The following is a 21,994-nucleotide window of genomic DNA, read 5'->3' as shown; positions in this document are numbered from 1 at the left end:
CCATAATGAGACCACAGAATTAGGACTGTGTGCTGATACATAGTAGCAGAAAAACTTACATTGCTAAAGGAACCCTTTGGTCAAAATGTCACTGAAGTGAAATCAGCTATTTTGAACTCAAGAGCTTCAAGAGAAATCAATGAAAAATTGTGGTATTCAGACAAACTTGGGACTCTTTCTGAGATCCCACAATTACTAGCTAGGTGACTTGGGTCATTTCTAGTCCGGTAGGAAAGATGGGGAACTGGAGTCCTTCTTTCTAGTAATGAATAATAAAGAATTAGCTGTCTCCCATTTTGCCATAGTCATATGTGAAGCTCTGCTCTGATTACCATGTAAGGTTTTCCTGTGAGGCTGATCTATGTGCACCTTTTATTTTATTTTGTTTCTCTACACACGTTTTATATTTTAGAGATCCTTATTCCATATTCTTATTCAGTTTAAAAATATGTCTTGGTATATGTATGCATGGTAGGCCTCTAAGACTACTTTTTAAACAAAGTAAGTAGACATAAAGGAAAAAATTAGATGAAAGATAAAGTCATTATTTAAGATGCTTCACCAATCTGTTTCCCATTTGTAAAACTGGGGAAAGTAACACTTGTTCCCCTATTTTGTTGTGAGGCTTAAGTGTGTTAACATGTAAAAGCTTAGCACAGTTTCTGGCACATAGTAACTGTTAAAGGATTGTTATCTTCCCTCTCTCTCCTCCTAGGTACAGCTTATGTGAAGAATAATTTAGTTTTGCTTAATTCAGATTTTCTAAGTCCCCTAGTTATCTTCACAATTCTCCCATCCATCTCCTATATTCCCACCGTACTCTAGTAAGAAATTAGACTGTTGTATTATGAATAGACACATACTTATCTAGCACTTACTATATACCTAACCCTGTGCAAGGAGCTCTGAGAGATACGTAAGTGAAATAAACTACTCTCTCCACATGGAAACTGCAATCTTGTTGGATGGACAAGACTATCACTAATAAAATAAATAGTAAGCAATATAAGTCAATGTTACTAAGCCCTGAGTGATTAAATGATGATTGTAAATACCATCAAAACATCATGTGAAATCGCCCACAATGTCCCTTTTACTTTCGGGTAGTTTAGAAATAGAGTCTTTTTAATAGATTAGTCAAGATCATCTCATTAGTTATTTTTATTGGAAGGGACAGGAAATTAAAATACCCATGTAATTAGTAAACACAAAGATAGCTTAGGTCACTGACCCTGAACATTATTTTTTTAATGCATAGACACATCAATTCCTCTGATTTTGTCTCCTTGGATGATTTCTGGAATGTGGGTTCCATTGGAGTGGCAAGGAATCATTTTTTACTGAATTCTAGGGAGAAATGTCCCTGCCTTGTTCTGTGTGCATGTGTGTATATACATGCATATGCACACACACACATACATATGTGTGTGTATATATATATATATATATATATATATATATATATATATATATGCACAAAAGTTAAGTAAGATCCACTGCTTCGTGCTCCACTCAAATGCTTGACTATCTATTGCGTTGAAGTGGTTAAGAGTGTCATTCACCAAACACCACTCAAATCTTTTCCTTCACATCATAAGCCTGATAAACTAACACCTGGTGTTTCCATGAAGCAAGAAGAAGCCTAAGGAAACTGGCCCTTAGGTAAAAACTCAGAAAGAGTTTTTACACACTGGTGCTAAGCATGCAATGACCTTCACGGGGGCTCCCTGCTGGTGGGGGTCTTCCTACTACCTGCTTTAATGTTTGTCCAACTGAAGTTATGTGTGTACCACTTTTATGAGTTTTGTCATGACTATGTGCCACTTGTATCATTACTTTTAATGTATATTTTAATTTATTTTATAAAATACTTAATACATTTATTAACAGCAGTAGTAGTAATATAGGGTATTTTGTGTTACATCTGCAAATAAAAAACAGTATTTCATGGTCTTCATAGAAGAACCTCATTTTAAAAAGATTTTTCTCTAAAATGTTTGGGTATAAATAATTAGTATATCACAAAACACCTAAAATTAGTTCATGTTTCACTGAAATCACACATGTCACACTTTGGGAAGTATAGACATACAGAATAAGGTCCCCGTTAGCAAAGTTCACAAAGCCTCAGTGATTTGGCCTCGATTTCTCTCCAGCTTCAACTTTCTGAGCCACACATCACATTCCATTGTTTAGCTTGCTTCTACATTTTAGAAGTCAGATTTATAGCAAATTTAAGTGCCAGAAAACCTTTCACTCCTTTGTTTACCTAGAAAATATCTCATACCTTTCAGACCTAGAGAATCACCTCATCCCTGAAGCTTTTACTGATACCCTAAGATGAATTTACTTTTTTTGTGTGTCTCCCTCTTTAACACTGAAATGACCTTGCTTTTTTGGGGCCCCTCTTCTTCTACTAGATTATAAACACTTTCTGATTTCTTGTAGGCACTCAAGCCTTATAGAATTTTAAAAAATGATGTCAGAGTAGGTGATTGACTACCTGAGGTAATCTCTGTGGTATGTTCAAAATTAGTGTTTCTGAATACTTGCTCAAGCCTGAAATTCTGCAAATGGAGACACAGTTCCTGGCTTTAAGAATTTGTTTTTGTTGTGAAGTTGAATCATCCCTAGTATTGGAATCACACAGTCATGTTAAAGTGTTTGCAGATCCCTGTGAAAGCTCTGCACACCCTTGCCTGAGAGTAAGTGTCGAGAGGAAGGGAGAGAAGTAAGAATGTAAACACCGAGGGGAAGATGGCAACAAAAAGATATGAACAATTGTGGAAAGAGATGGTTCATTCTCAGGGTTCATCTACACACCATCATGTTGGTAATTTCAATCAGAGCAGACTAGAGCAATACAGAGAAGGTTAGGTCATGGAGAAAGTGGTACCCCCACTCCCACCTGACCACAGCTCAATCTTGGCTCCAGGGTACAAGTGTCTGTGGGAATGGAGGAAGTTCCATGGGGAAAACACACTGCCCGGGCTAGTAGGAAGCAGAGTGATATGTATCCTGAGAAGACTCAGTTCCTGATATTTTGAGAAATAACAGAAACTGTAGTCACTGAAATTGACCTGAATGGCAAAGCTGTGCTGCCATGGGATGGCAGAGATGGTCACTGTGTTCTTAGATGTGCATAATTACACGCACCAGTGTAGGAGGAAGGGAATAGGAAAGAAAATAAAGTATCATATTGGGGAATCTAAAAATAAATTCATGGCATCATAGCTGAAGATTGTACAAGTCCATGGAATTGAAAAACTATTACAGCAAATAGTTTGTGTCCCACATCAACATGATTTTCTTAGACCTCAGGCAGAAGGAAGTGATTCTGGTCTTTCACTGAGAATTGGACGGCATAACACTTCCAGTTTATAACAAACTCTTAGGTCTGTTTGCCACATTTTTTTTTTCTTAATAGTCATTTGATTTTGGTGAAATAGCTTTGTGGAACTATCTCTCTTTTGTTTCTTTGTTTGCCTCTTTGAGACCAGTGATTTTCACAAATAAAATAAGATCCTGGTACGTTATAGGATATGTTTGAACATACGGCATCTAAATTGTTTCTACAGTAAAAAAGAAATACAGCAAAGAAAGAGCCAGGGCAAAACTTCCCCCCAATTTAAGGAAATTATGACTACTTTATTTCTTTAGGCAAATTTACTTCTTGTCTACAAAACATGAAGTGTTTTCTTCTGTAGTCTTAAGGAAGTTTGTGAGATAACTGATGGTGAGGCATATGAAGGAAGATTTGTTGTTAATTGGAAGACCATGTGAACTGGTGATCGATATTTGTAGCTGCTATATAGATTATGTTTCTCCCCTTTTTATTTTTGAAGAATTCTGTACAAAGTGAAAAGAATTATAGAATTTATAACATATACATGTTTATATTATCTATTTATCATCTACCTATCTGTCTATCTATCTATCTATCATCTGGCTATCTAATTTTAATGACCTGAAACTAGAAATGAACTAGACTGTAGAAACAATTGTCTAAATTAATAAAAGGCACTGGAATTAGAAGTTTGGTTACTATCATTGCAAGGCGGCCAGCTGTCATAATTCTGGCTCAGTTAAGTCTTTAAATTGGGGACTCCTATTCATTATCTTTGGAATCCCATATAATAAGTGATTCTCTGAGGATATCATCTGCTAAAAATACCATCAGACATGTTTTGTTGTTTCTACCTCTTCCTTTCTTACCAATTCAGTTCTCTAATTACTAAAAGCAATTAAATTCAACAGTGCTCTTTCCCGTTCAGCAGGTGGTAGTACCTTATTTTTCCTGTTTGCAATTACAACTTAAACAATGGAAGAATAGCATATATTTTTAAGAAAAATATTATGGTTTTATGGTCCAGGATGAACACACAATAGATACTTTCTAAAGTTTCCATTTTTAATATTGTAACTTGTGTCATGTATTTTAACACAGAAATCATGCAATTCTTCAGAAAATTCAATTCCTGCCTCAGCTGTAAGTTTCAGAAAAGCATACTGTGCTCTAAAATATCTAGGCGTTATCTTAGAGGGACACTTTGCTTGCACAACATTGTACAGTATCCAGCTTCTTTTTGTTGGCAAATGCCTTGTCATTATTGGTATTTCACACCAAGAGTCCATATCCTGCTGCAAAACACAGTAAGTAGTAGCATATGTAAAAACAATTAGTGTTGTGGAATTTATATCCTAAAATTCCTTCCCTTTGAGATATGTGAAATATGAGCTCCTATGGTTTTGAGGAACTTGAGACTATGACAGGGTGTGTGTGTGTTAGGGAGTGGGTGGGAGGCAATGGAACAGTTTGGAATAAAAGAATTCTCATGATACAAGGGCTGATGGAAGTGAAGCCTTAAATTCCTGGGCATTCTGAGGCATCCTTCCTCTGCATTCAGACTCCTAGAGATTACCACAATGTTTCAGGGAAGAAACTTTTTTTTTTTTTTTTTTTTCCAATTTCTAAGACAGCCAGAATGATGCAAAAACCCAGTGGAACTTTAGGAAGTAGAGCAGGATGAGGGCTTCTAGGCAGAAGCTCTTCATCTTATCTTGTGTTTTGTTATATACTACGTGGCATGATCATAATACTTGTTTTATTAAATTCTAAGCATGTTTCCCATTCAGAGAAATGTACAGCCAAGCAGACATTTTAAATAGCTGAAGTATACAAATATAAAAAAGATTTAGTGCATCTATCTAGTCTGGATATGCGGAGCTATGGCTCACAGAGTGTGCTTCAAGATGAACAAGGGGACAGTTCCCAGAGCCGCACCACAAAGCAAAATGCTCCCAGGAGGTTTTTATTTCAGCAGCACTGTAAGTAGATACCTAGTACTCCATCCTCTACTGCTAAAGATAACTTCAAATTCTAAGCACCTGGGAAATTCCCAGGAGTTTAGTTGCAACGGTTGTGGCCGAGGACTCCAGCAATCCCATGGAGACTCCTCTCTGGCCTGAGAAACCCGAATCCTGAAAGGATCCAACTCTGCGCCTCCACATCTGTGCCCACACAATCAAGCACAGAAGAAACAACACAAAGCTGGCCATTTGAAATCCATGGTCACCTATCATAAGGGGGCTTTTAACTCCACAGAAATTTGAATGAGATTTTTCTTGTCAGTTTGCTTCCCCACTCTCTGGAATGGCAACTTAAAACATTTTCCACTCAACTCACATCTATAATTTGCTTTCTTCTTGTTCTTAGCAGACGTCTTATTTCACAGAAAATTAAAATAGAAACTATGAAAGCACACCACCTCAACTTCCTGCCATTATATCTACAAATCTCCCTCCATTTGCCCCATTTCTTTCCTCCTCCCCTCCTGTCACAAAGGAGAAAGTGTCCCTTCTCCAAGTTACCTGATCTCTGGATTTCCCTCTGACAACCACAGTCCTTCTCAGAAAACAAAGCTGGGCCCTGCCCAGCAAACCTGTCCCTGGAGTACCTCACAGGCCTCCTCCATGGCACCCTGGGCTTTCTCTTGTCCCTTTACTTCATCCAATGAAAATTGCAACCAGAGTGAACATATAGAGCATAACTGGGGTCATGTCACTGCCCTGTGCTAAATCTTCTGTTATGGACTGAATTGTGCCCCCCGCAAGAGTCCTATGTTGAAACTCTCAACTCTCGTATTGCTGAATGTGACTGCATTTGGAAATAGCAGTTTTAAACAGGAGCTTAAGTTAAAATGAGGTCATTAGGATGGCACCTACTCCAATATGACTGTTGTCCTTATAAGAAAAAGAAAATAGGACACAGACTCACACAGAGGAAAGACCACGTGACAACTTGCAGGGAGAAGACAGCCATCTACAAGTCAAGCAAAGAGTCCTTAACAGAAACCAACCCTGCCACTACCTTGATCTTGGACTTCTGGCTTCCAGAAGTGTGAGAAAATAAATGTCTTCATTCAGCTATTGTTATGGCAGCTCTAGCAACGCAATACACCTTCTCATGACTCCCAGTCATCTCTAGGGTAAAGTCCATCAAGTCTAATGGTAGCTGAGGGCCAAGATGATCTGGCTCATGCTTTCTTCCCCCACCTCATTCTTGGCCACTCTCTGTCCCCCTCTTCACTCCAGCCACACTGGCTTTTTTCCAGTTGTTTGTATACACGACATGACTCTCTTTCTTATAAGCAGTTACTGTACTGCTCGTACAGTCATGTACTTTTTCTCCTCGAGCTACATAGTCACGTGATCAGCCCCTCATCTTTTAAGTCTCCACTTAAACATCAATCCTGAGAGAAGTCATCCTTGCTCCCTATGCTAGGTTAGGGCCCTCTGTGGTAATCTTCCATAGAGTTGTGTACTTCTACTTTACAACCCATGTCACTCCTCAGTCAAATGGTCAACATATGTGTTCTCTGCAAGATTTAATCTCCACGGATTCAGAAACCATTTCCATCTTGCTTGTTTCCCTATCTGCAGCATGTGTGCTTGTATCTTTTGTGTATTTGATACTGTATATGTTCTTAAATGAAGCATCTGAATAAAGAGGCTCACAATAGACAGGATCATGACGTCTCTCAGAAAAACAGACAACTATTAGAAGTGCTTTGGATATGGTGTTAGTAAGATTTCCAATTATAAGCAAAATCCACTTAGGTAGGTATTTGTTGCTGAGGCTGAAGTAATGAAGTAATTGCCTATAGAAAAATGTAGTATTACTAATTCAATTCAGTTTATCAGAGACAAAGGTTATTTATTTTTTTTATTTTCTCAGTTCAAATGTTCAGAATTTATTAGACTAGACATGCACTAGGTCTAACTTATCTTGGGATATAGATGAAAAAATTATATGAAGAACTTATTTTATTTTTTTCAACTGGGGTTTATTACATTTACAGAAATCGCCAAACTCTGTATAAGCTTTGGGGACCATCCTAGGACATACATTGTGATATGTATGTTACTATCACTGGATATGGGGTTTGCTGCTGCTCTTTATCTCTGGTTTCTATGAGGGGGTGGAAACCCTTCAAAAGAAGTACTTTAAGTTTCAGTGCCTTTTGTTGTGGTGCATTGTGGGAGGTGCTAGTCATTTGAGAGTCACGAATGGGCAAGTGTGGAGGGAAATTGTTAGGACCGCTTTTTGCAGGAGGGCCCACAGTTGCTAGAAGAGGGAACTTGTGGTCAGCAGGAGGGTGGATGTAACAGTAACACCATGTCAAGAGAAACTTTTTTGGCAATTGTGTGATCAGTACAATGGTGCCATCTATTTGTGACTGATATTTTTGATGTAGTTGACTCTTCCTGAATGGGCTGGGGACAAAAAGAGTGATGTAGCCGGCCATCATTTGCACATTTATTTACATGTCAAGGCTTTTGTTCAGATTGTGACTGAAGCCTATTTGTAGAGTTGGCTTAATGAAGTAAACCTCATTGAGATTCACTTCAGGGCAGATCGAAACAAACAAGATCTTCATTCTGAGCCCATCCAAATGTCCATAATTTGGTAAATTACTCATTCTATTTGAATGCATTAGTCATCATTTATGAATGTCAGTGAAATTGAATGGACTTCCCTCAAAGCACTTTCGAACATTTCCATCATGGTACAAATGCCTAATTTTTTTTTCAAGACATATTTTCTGCTGCATTTAAAATTTCTGATGCAAGTAGGCATCACAAAAAATAAAGAATCATGTCTAAGTAGTTAATGAGTCTTTTAAAAATATTTGTATATATTTAAATTTGAACAGATTAAGGTCACATCACACAGATTAAAATGCATAAACCTTCAGAATTCTTCAGATTTAGTCAATACTTACTAAGTACTTTGGAAATCTTAGTAGCCTTCAATACAAACAGTTACCAGTTAGAAATAAAATAGGGAGACAATGCCTCAATAGTTAACCCTCTTGGAAAAAAAATAATTTTTAAAGTGATGAAAGCTTTTTATTGAGTATATTGACTAATAGCAAATAAATGTAAAATAAAAATAAAAAAGGCCTTGAAAAGAAATATTTCACAGAACTTTTCTCATGGCTTGACATTTTGTGTTCTCTTTAAAGTCACAGGATTTTAGTAGAACAAAAAGAGAGATCCACCATTTCACCATTTATGCAGTGTTTGCAGTATTTGAAAGTTATATCAATTAAATTTTCTTTTGCCAGCACATTTTACTTGCTGTATGCCAGCTAAAAGTCTTGTATTGCAAATGCATGACGCAGACAGGAGATGAGATGAGGAAAGGCCCACCTTTGAATTTCTGAGTGTGTTTATGTAACTCTCTAAATTCTGAGTTATCTAGGCCAAAGGGATGCCCTGAGTTCTCTTTTATATCTACTTGAAGGAGTGGCAGAGGCAGTTGTATCTAAAATCATTCTTGCTTAAATGACTAGAATTCTTATTAAATTAGCAAAGGGAGGTTCTTCTCAGGAAAGGATCTTTTGAACTCTTGGAAAATTTTATAACTCAAGAGCTAATTTTTAAAGTAAGTGTTAACAAGTGGTCACAGGTCTCCTAATCCAAAGAGGGACTCTAGTCCTTATTCTGTATTACAGAACTGACCCTATGCTCAGTGTAGGCAACACTCATTTTTCTAAGGGGGAAAACTGACTATTCTTTTAAAATCTCTGTGAAAAATTTCTTCTTCGATTGACCCATCATATTTCAGCTGCACATATGCTATCACTCTCCCTATGCAGTCCTTGTATTTTAAATCCTAGAGAGCTTTCTTTCAATATAAGAAACATTTAATAATTTAGAGTTGAGGATGATTTGATTCATGATTGTATGTATAGTTTACATTTTTATTGAAGCATGTATGTGTGTGTCACAAGTCTTTATTTGTGTACCATATTTCATTTTGAAATTGAAAGGCTAGATAATTCTTGGAAGGGATATTAAACTTCCGCAAGCATGCATTCTTAGACGCAAATGTTGAAGGTTCCAGAGAGGAAAGAAAATGAATCAAATGGTTGTGGGCACAGTGCCTGGCAAGCACTCGCCTTGTCTTAAGCCTCCAGCATCTACTCAGCTGTAGTCAGTTGCTGACATTGAAGAACAGCTCCAGTGTTGTTTAGTGATCAAGGTTTGCAAGAGTATTCAGAAACCTGGGTTTTCATTTGAAATCTCCAAATATGTAAAATCTGGTAACTAATTCTAATTAAAACACCATGTGAGCCAAATAAATAAGTCTGTGGGTGCCCAGTATACAATTTCTTCTGTAAAACAGAGGATATATCATATCTATAAATAGAAAGAATGTACTTATACCATAAGAATTACCAGCTTCATTGAATAACTATCAGGTCTGACAATTAAGTTTGAGAACTCATCCTAGAAAAAGTGCTACATACCTCATTGCTGAATATCACTATGGTCACCTTTGAAGTACTCCACTTGGGAAGCTAGGCCCTGATGTCAGCACCTAGTCCACCCTTCAAAACAATTTTGGAACTCTTGTTCTGGAATGGCCATCAGAGCTGTCATCATATTACCCTTGATGTCCTGAATGTCATCACAATGTCTTCCTTTCAATATTTCCTTTATCTTCAGGTAAAGAAAGAAGTCACTTGGGGCCAGATCAGGTGAGTAGGGAGGGTGCTCCAATGCAGTTATTTGTATACTGGCTAAAAACCCCCTCACAGACAGTGCTGTGTGAGCTGGTGCATTGTCGTAATGCAAGAGTCATGAATTGTTGGCAAAAAGTTCAGGTCATTTTGGTCTAACTTTTCCATGCAGCCTTTTCAGCACTTCCAAATAGTAAACTTGGTTAACTGTTTGTCCAGTTGTTACAAATTCATAATAAATAATCCCTCTGATATAAAAAAAGTTTAGCAACGTTGCTTCAACAAAGTTCACGAACTTAATTGTCAGACCTCATATATAAAATGTCTATAAAATAAATGTAAATGTAAAAGCACTAGTAGATAATATGTTTGGGAGAAATACCTTGAGTAAGGGAAGAACTTCCTCTTCTCCCTCCCCTCGCCATTGAAGAGTTTTCTGGTTCCAGGGACTAGTTCCATGCAGCACCACCCGGTTCCTCACCAAATACAGGTGCAGGGCCTTTACATTTCCTCAGTGCCCATCTCCTTGCTCTCCGTCCAGGGAAGTATGCTTTGTGGTTTGTGGATGTGCTGGAATGTTATGAGAGTCAAAGTGGTCACATAAGGCAATTTTCAGGTTATGGGCAGTATCATTCATGCTGGACACATGCTTAGGAAAGTGATGGCAGAGAAGGGAACAGACTGCCAGACAATAGCAGGAAATTGGACAGAATGTTTCTCAGCATTGTTGGCCTCAATACACAGAGGTAAGGTAGGGCTGCAGAGATGACATATGATCACTTCACCCCGAGGCAGCCCAGAGCTCTGATCATCATTGACACAGAATAGTATCCTGATGCAGATTCAGCTACCACATGGCTGAAAAGTTGAGAGCGAAGCCCGTTGAAAAAATATTCCTCAGTTCAGTGTCTCTATCTCTCTTCAGATCTCTTCACCCACACCACGTCTCAACATCTTTACAGCAAACCATCAAGCTATATGCCTTAAACTTATGCATGGAGGTATGTCAATTATTTCTCAATCAAACTGGAAAGAAAAAAAATCTGCTCTCAACATACCCCTTTCTGGTGAGAAGAGACTTCATTCTCTCACACTAGTTACTTCTCCCTCAAATTTATCCATGCCCTACGTCTCCATAGCCCTAAGGCCTTAGGATTTAGGCAATAAACTCCAGAAGATTCTCCTTTTCTCATATTTTCACTCTGTTACGTTCATCTCTGACGCAGTGAACACACTGAGTAGCCTGCTTAATGGAGAGAAGGAAAAACTCTAAACACCAACATAAAAAAAAAACACAAAAAAAACACCCAAAAAATTAATATCTCAAAAAATGTTATCCTGCCATGCAAATATGCTTAAAGGTATTCTAATTGTTATTTGTATTAATTTACAAAGCTGGTACAGCATTCTTTTTGTCCTATGAAAGAAAATCATGTATTTAAAATAAAATTCTACATTAAGGATGAATTTTTTTTGCACTCTTCCTCTTAGCCCCTTTACAAAGTATGTGGAGGTTCCAAGTAGTCTTTAGTTGTACACCTTTCCTTCTGCTCCTAAGGCAGAAGCAAAGGATACATTCATTCAAACACATAGGAAGCATGTTGGCGTCTACCTTTAAGCATCATCTACTACTAAGAGTATCGCAAAGTATCAGGTGCTTTTGTACCAATGATTATAATGACGTTTGGGTGAGTTTAGTACCTTACCAGGACTCATAATCTAATAGAGAAGCCAATTTATTTTTCCAAAAAAGAACACCTTTGGACCTATTTCTTTTCTGACAGATAACTAACTATAAATCTCCCTATGTGATGAAGAAGAAAGAGAAACATGGGTCTATTTGACTCCATGGTTTGTAAATTCTTGTCAGTTTCAAGAAATGGAATTCAATAAAATTCTTACCTCAGTTACTGTATCATCAAAGTCATCTCACACAATTATTTCACATGCTAGAAAAAAGAACCTCTAAGGTGTTCTTGCTTTAATGCACAAGGAATTTTTTAAAAATGAATAAATGAGACTTAAGGATAGTGTATGCTGATGCCTTCAGGTTCACTTTGATATGACAGTGGAGAAAATAAAAGAACCTTTAAGTGCTCGTGTCTTTGGTTATTTTTACCTCTCTGAGACCTCATTAACATCCATCCATTTAGCTTCCACACATTTCTTATCTTAAAATATGACTTGTTTCACACGCTAATAAATTATTTGTGTATCTGATAGATATCAAGAACTTTTATGTGCTATATTGCATTAAATTATTATAATTACCTATTATTTATTCAAATTAGTGAGCATCTATTATATGCTAAGGTTTTTTGAAATTAAAAATCAATGAATAAGAGAGCTCACAGGAGAGTTGGGAGAGCAGGATGTATAAATATGATTCTAATATGCTGTTGTATGTAATGCAATAGATGTAAAGAGGTTGCTCTGATAGAACATGCAAAGGCGTTAGATATGCCTCCCCAGGAGAGATGACCCTTCTGTTCAACCATCAAGAGTAAGTGGTCATCAGCAGAGCAAGTAGAGGTGAGAGACCAGCACATGCTAAATTAGAAGAGCTATGTACTTACAAGTACATCAGTATAATTAGAACATAGGGTGCAATGTGGAGAATCCTGCAGGAAAACATTTACAGGGGGACCAAGTATGAAAGGCCTCATAGTTCATGGTAAGGCTTTTAGATTTTACTGCCTTGTGAGACCATAGGAGTAGTTTAAGTAGCAGAATACTTATTCAGATTGTTATAGCGAAAACACTGCCTGGTTGTGGTTTAAAATTGCTTTGTAAACAGGCAAGAGTGCAAATGGGGAGGCCAGCTACCATGTTTCCCCGAAAATAAGACCTAGTTGAACAATTAGCTCTAATGCATCTTTTGGAGCAAAAATTAATATAAGACCTGGTATTACATTATATTGTATTATATCATATATCAAGTCATATTATATCATACCGGTCTTATATTATAGTAAAATAAGACTGGCTCTTATATTAATTTTTTTTCTCCAAAAGACGCATTAGAGTTGATTGTCTGGCCAACATGGTATGAGTGTTGGTTATAATCCCGGATGAGGCCTGAACAAGGTAATGGCAACTAAGATGAGGGGGAGGGGGAGGGAGGGAGGCAGATTCAAGGACTAATTAAGAGGTAGAAATGATAGATATGACTCAGTGATTTTGGGATATGAAGAGTAAGGGAAGAGGGTGTAGAATTCTGGCTTTGACAACTGGGTGTACAATGATGCCAAAAGCCAGCACAGATAATTCAGGAAGGGAGACAATTCAGGAAGAGGATGAGATTTTACATGGAAGATGATGAGTATTTTTGGGCACATCTAGTAAATGTACATGTGGTTTATCTAAGATCAGACATATGATGTGTAGCTGGGTGCGAGCTTAGTTCAGATGTGGGTGAAAGATGAACATCTGAGATTTACCAGGTCTTAGTTGAAGCTATGAAAGTGGGTGAGATAAACCAGGAAAATGTATAGAAGGTGGGCTAAAATTATAGATCTGGGAAGCATTAGCATTTAAGGAATAGGCAGAGGAAATGGAGACTACGGGTAAAAGTCAGGTATAAGTCCAGAAGATTAGAGTTCTAAAAACCAAGAGGTAGGTTATTTTCAGATATAAGTGAGAAAAAGTAGTCACTGACATCAAATTGTGCGGAGGGATTAGGAAAAGAGAATTAAAGAATTATTGAGATTTAGCGTCCTGGTGGTATCTGGGGATCCTTGGATTATTCTTGCAATAAGAGGTAGAGACAGTAGCCTGACTATAGAACTTTGAGTATCGATTGGATTGTGAGGGGTCATTGAGTATGGTTATGCAGGGAGGGTCTTGCATGAGCCCATACTCATCTGATTGCTCCCAGGGAATTAGGTGAGTGTGGGCTAACCATAACTACTCGGTCCACTCAGTGGGTCATATGCCTGATATAAGGTGGTGTACATCCTGAGGAATGGGCAATTTTTCATGCCTTTTTACAAAGGCATTGATGGGTTAGCTGAAGCCTGAGGAAAGATGGTATATTCCAGTAATACGCATATGAAGAGGAGAAGAAGGGTATGGCTGTAGAAATGAAAAGTTTGCTAAGTGAAAAAAAAGTCAATATACAGTCTACTTTAAACTGGACACAAAGTGAAACTAGGTAGATAGTCCAGCGGTTTGTCCAGAATGTAAAGGAGAAAAAAAGATAAATTTTTAAAAATCAATACATAAATCAATAAATGAGAAGCTAAGGCACATGGAAAGTAGAGTGAACCGGTTCAGAGATGTTTAAAAGAAATCCCAGAAGAAGCTAATAAAAGGAATGGCCTAGACATGGAAACAACCAAAGTGTCCTTTGAAAGATGACTGGATAAAGAAGATGTGGTACATCTATACAATGGAATACTATTTTGTCATAAGAAAAGATGAAATAGTGCCATTTGGGACAACATGGATGGATCTTGAGATTGTTATTATGCTGAGCAAAATAAGTCAGACAGAAAAAAGTTGAGAACCATGTGATTTCACTGATATGAGGGATATAAAACTGAAAGCAACAAAGGAAAAAAACAACAACAAAAAAACAAAGGAACAAAACCTGATAGACATAGACAATAGTTTAGTGGTTACCAGAGGGTAAGGGGGGAGGGGTAGTAGATGAAGGTCAACAGGATTAAATATATGGTGATGGAAGGAGAACTGACTCTGGGTTGTGAACACACAGTGTGATATATAGATGATGTATTACAGAATTGTACACTTGAATCCTATGTAACTTTACTAACCATTGTCACCCCAATAAACTTTAATAATAATAAAAAAAGGAATGTCCTATAACCAATATTGGAAGATAATGCATGAAATATTTTTTTAATATTGAAAAAAAGATATGTTATAAATTAAAAGGTTGACATCAACTGCCAAGCAGTTTGAATGAAAAACAAATTTTGATTATGATAAAAGATGAAGAAGAAATATTCAGAGCTACAAGAGAGAAGATAGTTAACATATTGTGGAGATTTATATTATTTCCTTATAAACTTTTCCTTCCTACCCTTGCCAGGTTTGGTGTTGGTATTTCCCTGGTCCCTTGATTTTGCACATGGCTAATGGAATATGGGTAGAGCTAACAATGTATAACCTCTAAGTATAAAGCTCTTGAATTTGAACTCATTCATGAAGGGCATGTCTATTCCTTCAGCCTGGGTCCTAGAATAAACACCAAAGAAACAGACCTGAACATGATTGAAAGCTTGGGACCAGTAAGGCCCATGCAAGCCTGGCCAAGATCAGCTGAATTGCAGTCAATTTATAGACCTGTGAGTTTGAAATAAATGAATGCTGTTTTAAGTTACTGAGATTTTACAGTTTTCTTTTTTTATTATGTGCTATTACTGAAGCAGAAACCTGACTGACTAACCTACAAATAAACAATAATTAAACAAACAGTTTATTCCTCACCAAGATTTAAAAAAAATCATAGAAGCTGAAAAAGTAGTAATATCCTAAAAGGCATACAGGAATAAAACAGTTAACCTAGTATAATATTTCTACCCACCTTAACTATCTTCAAAATTGCATGTGCAATAAAGACATTTTCAAACATATGTAGGTGCAAGGTTATATAGCTCGTAGATATTTTTCACTGAAAAACTACTAAAGAATATACTCAGAAAGTACCCAGAGAGAGGAATAGGGTACATTCTGAAGTTACTTAAAAAACACTAAATTTAGAAGCTATTGATTAATGTAATTGAATATAAAAATAATAATTTTTAAAATATATATAATTCCAAACAATAATGAAGGAAATGCATGTATATTTATGTGCATATGTAAGAGAGTGGTCAGTGCATAAGAGTTTATATACACACACATAGATATATAGTTATGTTGAGTTATACATACATATTTTATGTATTTACTTATATGTTTACTTATATGCTATTCGTAGCTTCTAACTCTCAGAAGATTAAAAAGGTGCAGGGAATAACTAAAAGCATATATAATGAGAAAAGGATGGTCGAAATAAGTCTAAATGTATCAGTAATTTTAATAAATGTAAATGGATTGTAGCTGCTACTAAAGAAAAATCTATTGGATTCCCAAAACAAATAGCTAACAAGAAATATACTTAAATCAAATGACTCAGAAATGCTGAAAATAAAGAGATGTAAAAAGATACAGCATAAAATTCTAACCCACATTAAGTGGTTAGAGCAATATTAATATCAGGCAAAATAAAATTTAGGGAAATAAGCATAGTTAGGGACAATAAACACTTATAAATAAACAAACCTCTAGCAAGATATAGCAATCATTTACTTTTTGCATATAGCCATGTGACTTCAAATTTTCTAGTGTAAAATAGATAACATTTCTAGGAGAAATTGCCAAATAATAGCCATAGTAGTGATTTTAACACATGTTATAGAAACCAATAGATTTAACTGAAAAAGATTTAGTAAGTGTTAGAAAATTTGAACAATAAAATTAGTAAATGGAATATGTATTTTATATTATTATGTTATATATTATTATTTTTAAGCTCAACTGGACTGAAAAAGTGACCTTTCATAAGGCCACAAACTCAAAAAATTCCAAAGAATACATAGCATACAATTTTCTCTGCCTACAATTTAACTGAATCAGAAATTAACATATAAGCTAATTTCTTTACTTCAGTACTTCTAAAACAGAAGAAAATACAATTAAATAATGTATGGATTAAACTACTTCCCTGGAAATTAGAAAATACTAAGAATTAAAAGAAATTGAAATATTATATAAAATATCACGGGAGGCACCTGTGGACCAGAGACTCCCTCTGTGCCCTGACTCCAGATATTAGAAAAAGATTTATAACTTTAATCTATATTATTAGAAAATTAAGAAAACTGGGAAATAACTGACATAATCATTCAAGAACTAAAAACAACTCAAGAACTAGAATACAGGAAATAGTAAAAACAAAAGTATAAATTTTTGAATTAGAAACAAAAACCAAGCAGAGTAGAACCAATAGATGGGAGTGAGGTTGTTCTTTGCGTTTTGGGTAAGTGTGTCCTGTCCTGATACTTTTAAAGTTATTCTATGAGCTTTAAGGTAAAAACTAATGTCTGCAAACATCTTTCAAATAAGGATTATCTTTCAAGAGTACACATAGCCAAAACATTCTCTACAAATTGTCCTTTATCAGGAAAATCTGTGATGTCAACTTTGTAGTGAGAAGAACATACGTAACTAATATTTTTTTTTTAATTTATTTTTTAAATTTATTGGGGTGACAATTGTTAGTAAAATTACATAGATTTCAGGTGTACAATTCTGTATTACATCATCTATAAATCCCATTGTGTGTTCACCACCCAGAGTCAGTTCTCCTTCCATCACCATATATTTGATCCCCCTTACCCTCATCTCCCACCCCCCACCCTCCTTATTCTTTTTTGTACTTAATGATTGTTGACCCATTATTGGTCTATTGTTACAGGACCCAATGTTGTAGTGTTACTTAAAAGATTTTGAATTGTTAATTCCTGTTTTGTTATTCCCAGTAAGTTGCAGTATTGACACATAAGGTTTCTCTCCACATTCGTATGTGTGCAGTAACACAATACTAAGATCACAATCAGAAACAACTCAAATGTATTCTCTTATAATGCATCGGTCCTATCAGAACTGGCCTATAGCTTGCCAGGAAATGTCAGACATTTATACAACAGGAAATCAGGTTACTTTTAAGGCAATCCTCTTATTGCAAGCTTTCTTAACCAAATTATGTCTATATGCAGAAAGGAAAAAGGAAAACTAGGGCACTTAGCTTAATATTTCTAGCTTTAAACTTGTTTTTGGCTGATGAATTAAGATAACTGATGAAAGGATGATATTGAAAGCCTCAGTTATCTAGTTTGTTTTCTCATTTCTGCATTTTACTATACACTTTGTGATACGCTCTGTATCAGGAAATAGAATGGAAAGTACGGTTCTCATTCTAGGTATATTGTGGGAAATCTAGGGGATTCTTAGAGTGAGTACATGCACTTTTTTCTTAACTATAAAAAGGAAAGACTAAAAAAGTAATGATGATCTGACCAATGCCTCTCAGATTTGACACAGCAGACATTCTGAAGTCTGTTGTTATTCTGCCTATTCTGTCTGCAGAGTAAGACCTATATGAACTATCCACATTAATACGTAGAAATAATGTCAGCACGTATGTTTTCTATTTTATTTAGCATTCACAACTAAAACAGGGCTATTTTTAATGACTACAATCAACGTCCTTTATTCCCGAATCTAAGCTTCCTAAATCAGAAAGTGCCAGGAATTACACTTTGAACCTCCAAATAGTGTGAGTTGAACAGAAGTGTATTTTTGGATACCAAATGTGCTCTCATATCCTTCCAACTCTGCAAAATCAAACAAGCAGGAATTTCATTATCTGGGCGTTCAGCCTTTATCCCTCACAACTGGCTCTGTCTTCCTGTGACCCTGTTCCACTGCACCAGACAGAGCCATAACTGTTTCTCAGTATTCATTTCCATCACACAGTCCCCATCTCCCTCCCTCTCCCTCTCCCCTTCCAGCAGGGTGATGCTTCAACAGAAGGAGAGAAAACTCAAAGAATCCCCCTGTACTAGCTAGAACTAAGAAGAATTGTGTCAGAGTTCAGAGCCCCGTTGTTGCTTTGACATGAAATCACTGCCCTTGGTTTCTGCCAAGGCGGGTGTCAGCTGGTGAATTATAACACTGGCAGACAGGACTGAGATAAGCAAAAAAATACAATGACAGCTGCTACACAGAACTATTCTTTCTGGCCTACTGAATACAAAAATACATTGTGTAAATAAAGACAGACAGCTTCATTATACAATTGTCTGCTTACCGTGTCACTGCTAAAGAACGAGTATTGATTCTGGAAAATATATCCAGACTCTTCAAGCTCTTGGCATGCATGGGGCATTAAGGAACATAATCATCTAATCTAATTTCCTAACATTAAAGCTGAACCGATATGTAAAGTTAGTATAATGTCTCATTACTTTAGGCATTTGATATGTAGCTTTTTTTAAAATACAATTTTGCATTTTGTAAGTCCACAACCATATGTTTTTTTAAAAAAACAAATTCCAGGGCTTTGACTGGGTTTTCATGAATTGTAAAGTAAGTGCATGTGTCATTCAGCTCAGGTTGCCATTACAACAATACCAGAGACCAGATATCAAATATCACAGAACAAAGTACATACAATATTAAATGGCTCAAATAACAGAAATTGGTTTTCTCCCAGTTATGGATGCTGGAAGTCCCAGATGAAGGTCCAGCAGGGCCACTTTCTGGTGAGGACTGTCTTTCTGGTTTGCAGATGTCTACCTTATGACTGTGTCCCACATGGCAGAGAAAACAAGAGCAAGCTCTCAGATGTCTCTTCTTATAAAGACACTAATCCTACTGAGTAGGGCCCCACCCTTATGGCCTCATTTAATCCTAATACTATCTCAGGGGCCTCATTTCAAAATAGAGCCACACTGGGGTTGTGACTTCAACATGTGAATTTAGGAGGACAATAATATTCAATCCATAATAGTGTGTGGGGGCCACTTGATTTTTATTATAAATAAACTGCTTAATGAACTAAACCATTTATATTTTGGTTGGGATTTCTAATACACTAAATAGTATTTTCAGTGAGTTTTATTTAGTGACTATCTTTTATCATTGTGTAACACAATACTAGGAATTAGGAGAAGCAAGATACGTGTGTAGTGTGGCAGTGCTCAAAGTATGCTTCATAGACACCTGTGACCTTTTCGGCAGGTCAAACCTATTCTCAAATAATGCTTGGTTGTTATTTTTCTTTTCCATGACATTCACACTGATGGTGCAAAAGTGATGGGGGTAAAATTACTGCCACCTGAAACATGATTTAAGGCAGTAACACCAAACTGCACTAGTAATCATTGCATTACTTATCACTTGTGCAGTTTGGTGTCACTGCCACAATTCACATTAATGTACTACTAATTTTACCACCATCACTTTTATGTGTACTTGTATGTATATGTGTACATACACGAATGCACACACACACACTTTTATGTTATATATATATATATACGTGTATATGTATACATATATATATATATATATATATATATATATATATATATATATATGAATATATATATATATATATATATACATATATATATATATATATATATGTATATATATATATATATATATATATATATATATATATATATATATATATATATGCCGATTTCACTGATGATTGTTCTAGGTGAAAAAGTGAAATTTATAACTTTCATTAGATTTTTATCCTTGAATACTCACCCCTATAATATTTTCTGTGTCAAAATGAGAAGTATGAATAAAGTACTTGCTACATACTGAAGTACGGTAATTGATGGTAATCCTGAGCAAAAGCATCTGTGTGGTTGAGTTGTAAAGCTGAACTGGCCACCCTTTTTCATGAAACACGATTTTTACTTGAAAGAACAATTGACAAACGGATTATAGTCATTCAGAGTTGGGTATTTGGCAGACATTTTCCTGAAAAGTAATGAAGTGAGCCCGTCACTTCAAGAAAAACAACTGACAGAATTTGTTTTCAATAATAAAATTTGAACTTTCAAGGGAAAATTTAAATCTTGGAAAACTTGTATTCACCATTGTGGCTTGAAATACTTAAAAGACTTTAGTGATGTTAACAGGTGATTTTTTTTTTTAATGTAAAAAAATTTAGAAGATGCGTAATTCCGTAAGCCAATATGTTCCATATGATCAATGCTTGTCATTACATACTCATTCATGAATAAAGGAGTCTTTCAGCGTGCAATATGGACTAATGGAATTCAAACTAACAGTACACAAAATTCCTTGATATGGTTTCAAATTCCATTGGCGTTAACCTTCAAGAAACTACCTCTAATTGATCTTTTGGCATAATATCAAAGATGAATATATACAATATTTAAAAAGGCTGTTGATGTATTCCTCCCTTATTCACTTGCATGTTGGTATGAGGCTGAATTTTCTTCATATGCTTTAACTAAAACAATATATTTTGACAGATTGAGGAGAAGCTGATCTGAGGATCCAGCTATCTTCCATTAAGCCAGACTTTAGAGGGATTTGTCAAACATAAAATAATGTCACTCTTCCTAGTAATTATTTTGTTTTGAAAATAGTTATTTTGGTTAAAAAAAAGTTATCTATGTTAGCATGTAATGTGCTTATTATATTGATGTAAATGAATATATACTATTTTATAAAATTTTCAGTTTTAACATAAACCTTGACAGAGATAGCCCACAGAAACAAAACCTCTTCGGAGTCCTCAATAGTTTTTAATAGTGTAAAGGGTCCTGAGACCAGGAAAAGCATGAGAGCCACTGGTGTAGTGAAAAGATAAGAGTATTTGGCAACAGGAAACCTTTTTTTTTTTTTTTTCTAAATATAACTTCTGTAAGTTATTTTGTGAGTTGAGGCAAGTTACACAATTCTGAACTGTATTTACATTATTTATAAATTAGAGATAAGGCCTACTTCACATAGTTTTTGTAAGAATTTATTTAATGAAATCATGAACATGAACGCACTTTATAAACTGCTAAACAATTTCAGTTGGTGTTTGTCTCTCACACAAATTTATAGGACTGGCAAGATACTGCAAGCTCACAGAATTTTCCATTATCTTGATTTTCCCCTCTTAATTCTGCTCATCAACAACAACAAAACAAGGTGATACATGTCACCCTTTAATTCAAGGATCTCTACAACACAGCTCCAATTCACCAGTCTCCAGTTACCTTTCACAAGTGCTGTATGTGACCAAACTCAGAGAGGCCCTGGCCAAAGGAGCTCTATGATGTATGATCGAAAAATACAGTGAGTGTTTAAATAAAAAAAGCATTACAGTAAAAGACATTGCCATTAATCCC

This window comes from Rhinolophus sinicus, linkage group LG05 (assembly GCF_036562045.2).
Source record: "Rhinolophus sinicus isolate RSC01 linkage group LG05, ASM3656204v1, whole genome shotgun sequence".
In the NCBI taxonomy this organism is placed as follows: domain Eukaryota; kingdom Metazoa; phylum Chordata; class Mammalia; order Chiroptera; family Rhinolophidae; genus Rhinolophus; species Rhinolophus sinicus.
The sequence above is the reverse complement of the archived record's forward strand: the minus strand, read 5'-3'. Positions refer to the sequence as shown.